The sequence below is a fragment of the Salvelinus namaycush genome, chromosome 40, assembly GCF_016432855.1.
Source record: "Salvelinus namaycush isolate Seneca chromosome 40, SaNama_1.0, whole genome shotgun sequence".
NCBI classification, from domain to species: Eukaryota; Metazoa; Chordata; class Actinopteri; order Salmoniformes; family Salmonidae; genus Salvelinus; species Salvelinus namaycush.
Window position 1 is genome coordinate 16399344 of NC_052346.1, and position 9756 is coordinate 16409099.

Genomic DNA, 9756 nt, shown 5'->3' on the forward strand with positions numbered 1-9756 from the left:
CTTGTTAGAAAGGTGGCATTTTATGGCTGTGCCACGTTGAAACTCACTGAGCTCTTCCGTAAGGCCATTCCACTGCCAATGTTTGTCTATAGAGATTGCATGGTTGTGTGCTCAATTTTATACACCTGTCAGCAACGGGTGTGGCTGAAATGGACAAATCCACTAATTTGAAGGGGTGTCCACAGACTTTTGTATATATAGTGTAACGTGTGCACTGGGAGTCGGGAAGCAAGTTTAGGGAGTGCATAATTTAATAAACAAATAAACAAAACAAGGAACACGAACAACGCACAGACAGGCAACTGAAACAGAAACAATGACGCCTGGGGAAGGAACCACAGGGAATGATTGGGAAGGTAAACCAGGAGGTGATGGAGTCCAGGTGAGTCTGATGACGCACAGGTGCGCGTAACGATGGTGACAGCTGTGCGCCATAACGAGCAGCCTGGTGACCTAGAGGCCTAGAGGAGCACACGTGACATGTAGCTTTTCCCATAGAATTCAGGTCATTGAGCCAAGGATCATTTAAAAGCGCGTCACGGCCGAAATATATATAAACTCAGCAAAAAAAGAAACGTCCCTTTTTCAGGACCCTGTCTTTCGAAGATATTTCGTAAAAATCCAAATAACTTCACAGATCTTCATTGTAAAGGGTTTAAACACTGTCTCCATGCTTGTTCAATGAGCCATGAACAACGAATGAACATGCACCTGTGGAACGGTTGTTAAGACGCTAACAGCTTACAGACGGTAGGCAATTAAGGTTACAGTTATGAAAACTTGAACATACTGTGAGACGCCTAAGACAGCGCTACAGGGAGACAGGATTCCCCAGGCATCATTGTTTCTGTTTCAGTTGCCTGTCTGTGAGTTGTTCGTGTTTCTTGTTTTGTTCATTTCCATTTCCATTTTACATTTTAGTCATTTAGCAGACGCTCTTATCCAGAGCGACTTACAGTAGAGTGCATACATTTTATTACATTTTACATACTGAGACAAGGATATCCCTACCGGCCAAACCCTCCCTAACCCGGACGACGCTATGCCAATTGTGCGTCGCCCCACGGACCTCCCGGTTGCGGCCGGCTGCGACAGAGCCTGGGCGCGAACCCAGAGACTCTGGTGGCGCAGCTAGCACTGCAATGCAGTGCCCCAGACCACTGCTCCCGGGTGGCGCATTTGTTTATTAAATTATACACTGATCGTCCTCAGTGGCAGACCATGTGTAACAACACCTGCACAGGATCAGTACATCCGAACATCACACCTCCGGGACAGGTACAGGATGGCAACAACAACTGCCCGAGTTACACCAGGAACGCACAATCCCTCCATCAGTGCTCAGACTGTCCGCAATAGGCTGAGAGAGGCTGGACTGAGGGCTTGTAAGCCTGTTGTAAGGCAGGTCCTCACCAGACATCACCGGCAACAACGTTGCCTATGGGCACAAACCCACCGTCGCTGGACCAGACAGGACTGGCAAAAAGTACTCTTCACTGACGAGTCGTGGTTCTGTCTCACCAGGGGTGAAATTCGGATTCTATGGCCTATTTATTGCCTTACCACCTCACACCATTTGCACACACTGTATGTAGACTTTATTTTTTTTCTATTGTGTTATTGACTGTACGCTTGTTTATTCCATGTGTAACTCTGTTGTTTGTGTCGCACTGTTTTGCCTATTATCTTGGCCAGGTCGCAGTTGTAAAAGAGAACTTGTTCTCAACTAGCTTACCTGGTTAAATAAAGGTGAAATATATATATTTTTTAAATGTGCATTTAGCATCGACGGAATGAGCGTTACACCGAGGCCTGTACTCTGGAGCGGGATTGATTTGGAGGTGGAGGGTCCGGCATGGTCTGGGGCGGTGTGTCACAGCATCATCGGACTGAGCTTGTTGTCATTGCAGGCAATCTCAACGCTGTACAGGTGTCACGTTCCTGACCTGTTTTCTGTTATTTTTGTATGTGTTTAGTTGGTCAGGGCGTGAGTTGGGGTGGGCATTCTATGTTTTGTGTTTCTATGTTTAGGTCATTGGTAATTAGCCTTATATGGTTCTCAATCAGGGACAGGTGTTTGACGTTTCCTCTGATTGAGAACCATATAAAGGTAGGCTGTTCACACTGTTTGTTTGTGGGTGGTTGTCTTCCGTGTCTGTGTCTGTGCACCACACGGGACTGTTTCGTTTGTTCGTTCGTTTGTGTAGTCTGTACCTGTTCATGCGTTCTTCATGTTATGTAAGTTCTCTCGTTCAGGTCTGTCTACATCGTTCATTTGTTTTGGAGTTTGTTGAAGTATTTTCGTGTTTCGTTTTTACTTTAATACATTTCATTATGTTATATCACAACGCTGCGCTTTGGTCCAATCCCTACTCCTCCTCTTCGGACGAAGAGGAGGAGGACAACCGTTACAGAACCACCCACCCTACCAGGACCAAGCAGCGGCAGCAGGAGAGGCTGCACTATTTGGAGAAATGGACATGGGAGGACGACCTAGAAGGCAAAGGACCCTGGGCACAACCAGGAGAATATCGCCGCCCCAAAGAGGAGCTGGAGGCAGCTAAAGCTGAGAGGCGGCGATATGAGGAGGCAGCACGGAAACAAGGCTGGAAGCCCGTAAGTCAAACCCAAAAATTTCTTGGGGGGGGGGCTCTCGGGGAGAGTAGTTGGGTCAGTCAGGAGACGTGAGCCAACTCCTCCTGCTTACAGTAAGGAGCCGGTGAGGGCGGATTTGGAGGTGAGTGACGCAGAGACAGTAAAGGAGTTAATGGAGAAATTGGAGGAGAGAGTTATGAGGGATGTACTGGTTTGGTGCATGAGGCACGGCATCCGTCCGACTGAACGTGTTGGTGAGTTAATGTCACCGGGAACAGCTCTCCATACTCGTCCTGAGGTGCGTGCTAGCCGTCTGGTTAAGACAGTGCCTACACCACGCACAAAGCCTCCTGTGCGTCTCCAGAGTCCTGTGCGTCCTGTTACTGCTCCTCGCACTAGCCCTGTGGTGCGTGTCTCCAGCCCAGTACCACCAGTGCTGACACCACGCACCAAGCCTCCTGTGCGTCTCCAGAGCCCTGTTCCTCCTCCACGCACTCTCCCTGTGGTGCGTGTCTCCAGCCCAGTCCTCCAGTTCCGGCACCACGCATCAAGCCTCCTGTGCGTCTCCAGAGCCCTGTACGCACTGTTCCTTCTCCCCGTACTCGCCCTGATGTGCGTGCCCTCAGCCCGGTACCACCAGTGCCGGTACCACGCACCAGGCCTATAGTACGCCTTGAGAGTCCAGTGTGCCCTGTTGTTGTTCCCCGCACTAGCCTGATGGTGCGTGTCATTAGCCCGGTACCTCCAGTTCCGGCACCACGCACTAGGCCTACAGTGCGCCTCAGCCGGCCAGAGTCTGCCGTCTGCCCAGCGGCGCCTGAACTGCCCGTCTGCCCAGCGGCGCCTGAAATGCCCGTCTGCCCAACGGCGCCTGAACTGCCCGTCTGCCCAACGGCGCCTGAACTACCCGTCTGCCCAACGGCGCCTGAACTGCCCGTCTGCCCAACGCCGTCTGACCTGTCCGTCTGCCAAGCGCCTTATGAACTGCCCGTCTGTACTGAGCCTTCAAAGCCGCCCGTCTGTACTGAGCCTGCAAAGCCGCCCGTCTGCCATGAGCCTTCAGAGCCGTCCACCAGACAGGAGCCACTAGAGCCTTCCGCCAGACAGGAGCCGCCAGAGCCTTCCGCCAGACAGGAGCAGCCAAAGCCTTCCGCCAGACAGGATCAGCCAGAGCCTTCCGCCAGACAGGATCAGCCAGAGCCTTCCGCCAGACAGGATCAGCCAGAGCCTTCCGCCAGACAGGATCAGCCAGAGCCTTCCGCCAGACAGGATCAGCCAGAGCCTTCCGCCAGACAGGATCAGCCAGAGCCGTCAGCCAGCCATGACCAGCCAGAGCCGTCAGCCAGCCATGACCAGCCAGAGCCGCCAGACAGCCATGAGCAGCCAGAGCCGCCAGCCAGCCATGAGCAGCCAGAGCCGCCAGCCAGCCATGAGCTGCCAGAGCCGCCAGCCAGCCAGGAGCTGCCAGAGCCGTCAGCCAGTCATGAGCTGCCCTCCAGTCATGAGCTGCCTTCCAGTCATGAGCTGCCCTCCAGTCATGAGCTGCCCTCCAGTCATGAGCTGCCCTCCAGTCATGAGCTGCCCTACAGTCATGAGCTGCCCTACAGTCATGAGCTGCCCTCCAGTCATGAGCTGCCCTCCAGTCATGAGCTGCCCTCCAGTCATGAGCTGCCCTCCAGTCATGAGCTGCCCTCCAGTCATGAGCTGCCCTACAGTCATGGTCTGCCCTATAGTCCGGAGCTGCCCTATAGTCCGGAGCTGCCCTATAGTCCGGAGCTGCCACTCAGTCCGGAGCTGCCACTCAGTCCGGAGCTGCCACTCAGTCCGGAGCTGCCAGTAGTCCGGAGTTGCCTCTCTGTCCTGAGCTACCTCTTTGTCATGAGCTATCTCTCTGTCCTGAGCTACCTCTCTGTCCTGAGCTACCTCTCTGTCCTGAGCTACCTCTCTGTCCTGAGCTACCTCTATGTCCTGAGTTATCTAGGGGGGACCGGTGTGAAGGTTCCTAGACCAGGGTTGGGGGCGAGGATCGCCACTCGGAGGACGCTAAGGAGGGGGACAAAGACAATGGTGGAGTGGTGTCCTCGTCCTGCGCCGGAGCCGCCACCGCGGACAGATGCCCACCCAGACCCTCCCCTTGAGTTTTAGGGGTGCGCCCGGAGTTCGCACCTTGAGGGGGGGGGGGGGGGTTCTGTCACGTTCCTGACCTGTTTTCTGTTATTTTTGTATGTGTTTAGTTGGTCAGGGCGTGAGTTGGGGTGGGCATTCTATGTTTTGTGTTTCTATGTTTAGGTCATTGGTAATTAGCCTTATATGGTTCTCAATCAGGGACAGGTGTTTGACGTTTCCTCTGATTGAGAACCATATAAAGGTAGGCTGTTCACACTGTTTGTTTGTGGGTGGTTGTCTTCCGTGTCTGTGTCTGTGCACCACACGGGACTGTTTCGTTTGTTCGTTCGTTTGTGTAGTCTGTACCTGTTCATGCGTTCTTCGTGTTATGTAAGTTCTCTCGTTCAGGTCTGTCTACATCGTTCATTTGTTTTGGAGTTTGTTGAAGTATTTTCGTGTTTCGTTTTTACTTTAATACATTTCATTATGTTATATCACAACGCTGCGCTTTGGTCCAATCCCTACTCCTCCTCTTCGGACAAAGAGGAGGAGGACAACCGTTACAACAGGGAAGACATCCTCCTCTCTCATGTGGTACCCTTCCTGCAGGCTCATTCTGACATGACTATCCAGCATGACAATGCCACCGGCCATACTGCTCGTTCTGTGCGTGATTTCCTGCAAGACAGGAATGTCAGTGTTCTGCCATGGCCAGCGAAGAGCCCGGATCTCAATCCCATTGAGCACATCTGGGATCTGTTGGATCAGAGGGTGAGGGCTAGGGCCATTCCCCCCAGAAATGTCCGGGAACTTGCAGGTGCTTTGGTGGAAGAGTGGGGTAACATCTTACAGCAAGAACTAGCAAATCTGGTGCAGTCCATGAGGAGGAGATGCACTGCAGTACTTAATGCAGCTGGTGGCCACACCAAATACTGACGGTTACTTTTGATTTTCAACCCCCCCCCTTTGTTCAGGAACAGATTATTACATTTCTGTTAGTCACATGTCTTGTTCAGTTTATGTCTCCGTTGGTGAATCTTATGTTCATACAAATATTTACACATGTTAAGTTTGCTGAAAATAAATGCAGTTGACCATGAGAGGACGTTTCGTTTTTTGCTGGGTTTATATATTTTAAAAATACAGTTTTTGCAGTGGTGGCAAAAATTCAGCAGTAGTGAGTCAAGGAATCAAATCATCAAGACAAATATGGTTGGAGTTCACTAACCAGCCAGAGCACTCGGTTACCGGGTAGACTATCTGCTTAAGTCTCATACACACCTTCATTCTCCTGCCCCTTTCCAGCTTTGTCTGCGTCGTCTTCCCCTGTTTGGGGTTGACAGTTAGTTAGCTCAACATTTTCTGCAGAATCAAAAATGGAAGGAAAACATCAACTACAGCCTCTCTCCTACGACATAAAATGTTAATTAATAAGTTACTTTAGAATGCATCCCCCCTCCTCCCTTGTACTTGATTGATGAATTAAGGTCACTAATTAGTAAAAAGGTCCCCTCACCTGGTTGTCTAGGTCTTCATTGAAAGGAAAAAACAAAAACCCACAGATACTAAATGGTAAACAATTATAAGATTATGTTTTAATACTGTTTATGCATCGAATAGCTTTGATTAGTACTCTCTCGTCTGTGTGACTGAGTTGGGCCTCTAGGGCTTAACGCTGGCATTCCATTGAATAATTAGTGTCTATGAAATGCTGGCCTGTCTGCCAGGGCCAGGTGAACCCTCCCTCTAGTTTCTCTCCTACATGCAGATGAACACTGGACTTCAGAAATGTTGATGAAGACCCAGTGTCCCATATTGCATTGGTACCTGTGTGTTAAGGATTGTCAAACTGAGAAGACAACCCTGTATAAACAAGAAGTAAATGAGCTAGAGACAGAAACCTGGCGCAATGTAAATGCTTGATTGCACAATGTACCTTTGTATAATTCTACACATCTCTTCTACACATCTCTTGTTTGTCATGAACATTCAGGAGGATGTACTTTGCTATAAAGATCTGAAACGAAAATCTGCTCGCGGGTTGTTATACAATCACCTCTAGGTGATTGTTGACCAGCTCCTTTATTACAATAATTAATAATAAAGTGTGATTGTTTTGACGAAATCTCAAAGTCTCTCTCCTTTGGTTAGAAATATTCCACGACAATTTGGCGACGATGATGGGATGATAATCTTCATTTTGCTGATTGTTCCCGTGGAAATCCAGGTTAACCGTACTTGGGAGTTACATTAGATGCAGCTGGGGAAGCCATACTCCACTAGACTGAGCAGATCGGATCCCCGCCTGGCTGAACAGATAGAATTAAGGGTGAGACTGATTTCTTTCAACAATTAAAACTTGAAAGTACACAGGATTAATACTCGGATAGTACTAATTGAACATTGTGGGCAGTTTAGGCAAAAATGTTGAGTGGGCATGTAAAAAATGTCAGGCAGCTAATGATATACTTTTTCTTGAAAGAGATGTTACCCTTAAAAACTCCTAGGTTGTGGAGTAGGGTGAGAAAATAATTTGGTCTGTTATTTTACCTATGAAGGAAGAAGGCAAAAAATCTGTGAGGGACGTGGAGTAGGTTTGGAAAATAGAAAAAGGTATCTTATTATGAACCCTAGGAATATGGAGAATAGGTGTTATATGCAGGGACATGGTATCACCTAGCAGCCCAGCTAGTGAGAAGTAGATGCACGTGTAATAAAAATGTTTTTAAAAATATATATATATAGGTATTCTTTTTTCCCCTTTCTCTCTTATTGAAAGAAGAAAATATTCCTGCAGGTTACAAAAATATTGATTAAGTGTGTTTGGGGATAGTACTGTGTAAATGTAATAGGAGAGCTGTGTGACTGTGGAAATAAGTGTTAATCTGAAATGTGCATAATAAACTGATTGAAATTTGGATAATAAGTTTCGATATATAACATTATCTTGGGGTTCCGTCCTCCACGGCCCATCATAGTCTGGGACTGCTAGTAATTTCACAGGATGTTATCTTACATGTATGGGAATTAGCAGCAAGTCTATCGTTTCTGGGAGGCTAAAGAGCCGTTGAGGATTCGTGTGGTGCAGTTTATCCATGACCCGCCGGGCAGCGTCCGGGAAACCAAATGTCTTTGGGTTCTGGGTCAGTATGGTTGCAAAGCTGAAACTTTGTAGAAGCTGAGAGTCGTTGAAAACGCACATGGATTGGTTGATGTGAGTAGCTAAGATTTATAACGTTATATATGGATTCTGTGAAGATAACGTTTTGCGTTGTATGGCTGTCTAAAAAGGTCTGGGAAATATTCTCAGAAAAAGATTGGCATATATCCACTTTTGTTAAAGGTATCGGACTTGATTTACCTCTAACCAATAAAACTATAAACGCTTATGGGATTTTCTCCATCCTGGTAATACATTAAAAAAAACAGCTCATAATCAGTTAAATCACATTTTATTATTCACATGCGCCGAATACAACAGGTAGGTACAGTGAAATGCTTACTTACGAGCCCCTAACCAACAGTGCAGTTTCAAAAAAATACGAAATAGAGATTAAAGAGCAGCAGTAAAATAACAATAGCGAGACTATATACATGGGGGGTACCGATACAGAGTCAATGTGCAGGGGCACCGGTTAGTTGAGGTAATATGTACATGTAGGTGGAGTTATTATATAAAGTGACTATGCATAGATGACAACAGAGAATAGCAGTGTTGTAAAGAGGGGGTGAGAGGGGGTGGGGGGCACTGGAAATAGTCTGGGTAGCCATTTGACTAGGTGTTCAGTAGTCTTATGGCTTGGGGGTAGAAGCTGTTTAGAAGCCTCTTGAACCTAGACTTGGCTCTCCGGTACCGCTTGCGGTGCAGTAGCAGAGAGAACAGTCTATGACTAGGGTGGCTGGAGTCTTTGACAATTTTTAGGGCCTTCTTCTGACACCGCCTGGTATAGAGGTCCTGGATGGCAGGAAGCTTGGCCCCAGTGATGTACTGGGCCTTTCGCACTACCCTCTGTAGTGCCTTGCGGTCGGAGGCCGAGCAGTTGCCATGCCAAGCAGTGAAGCAACCAGTCAGGATGCTCTCGAAGGTGCAGCTGAAAAACCTTTTGAGGATCTGAGGACCCATGCCAAATATCTCCTGAGGGGGAATAGGTTTTGTCGTGCCCTCTTCACGATTGTCTTGGTGTGCTGGGACCATAAGGCCTGAAAATTCGTAATATTATTATTTTTCACTCTCTTTTTCACAGCAAGAGAGGAGTTGCCATATTTATCGAATATACCCTTTTTCTATAAAGTTAGAGCGAATTAAGCTGGAATATCGACGTAACTTGGAACGAAGTAATAAGCCAAATTGGTTTATTTGCGGTATTTACTCGTCATTTCAATAGCATTGGGTCTATGTTATTGACTCAAATCTGGGTTTCTGATTGTAATTCAAATATTGACATGGTTTTCTTAGCTAGATACAGCAGCTAGTGTTTGTTTTAAGATGTAAACTGTACGATTTAGCGCCTTGCTCAGTTCAAATTGAAAGACTTATTTATTCAACATGAATTGCAAGAAGATTGAAGTAATACGTTTTTGTGTTGCCTAATAGCCTTCTAGAATAGGCTACTGAGAACGGTGTCGTAATTTCAACCACTGAATCAAATATTAATAATATGGATATGAACTGAATACATGCTTGTCAACAACAGCCAGTGTTTGTTTTGTTACATGTAGACTAATCTGACGGATTGTTACCTAAATCTAATGCATTCTAAAAACAGCTGATCGGCAATTGCGATAGAACTGTGAACATGATCACAATTGATAACTTCCAATTGAATGATTGTTTTCAGTATGTGGATGGTAATGTTAATAGTGGTTTGAATAGACTAATAATTCTATGTTTTAGTTGACGGGTGAAAGAGAGTGGTGCCGCTGGGCTCGAGCGGGCTGTAAGGGATGCATGTGGGATATTTGGAGCAGAGGTATGAATAGTTGAATGGGAAATGTTTTTACAATTTCTAATTATTATTACTCAATTTCATAGTTTGGGTAACACCAGTGATTTAA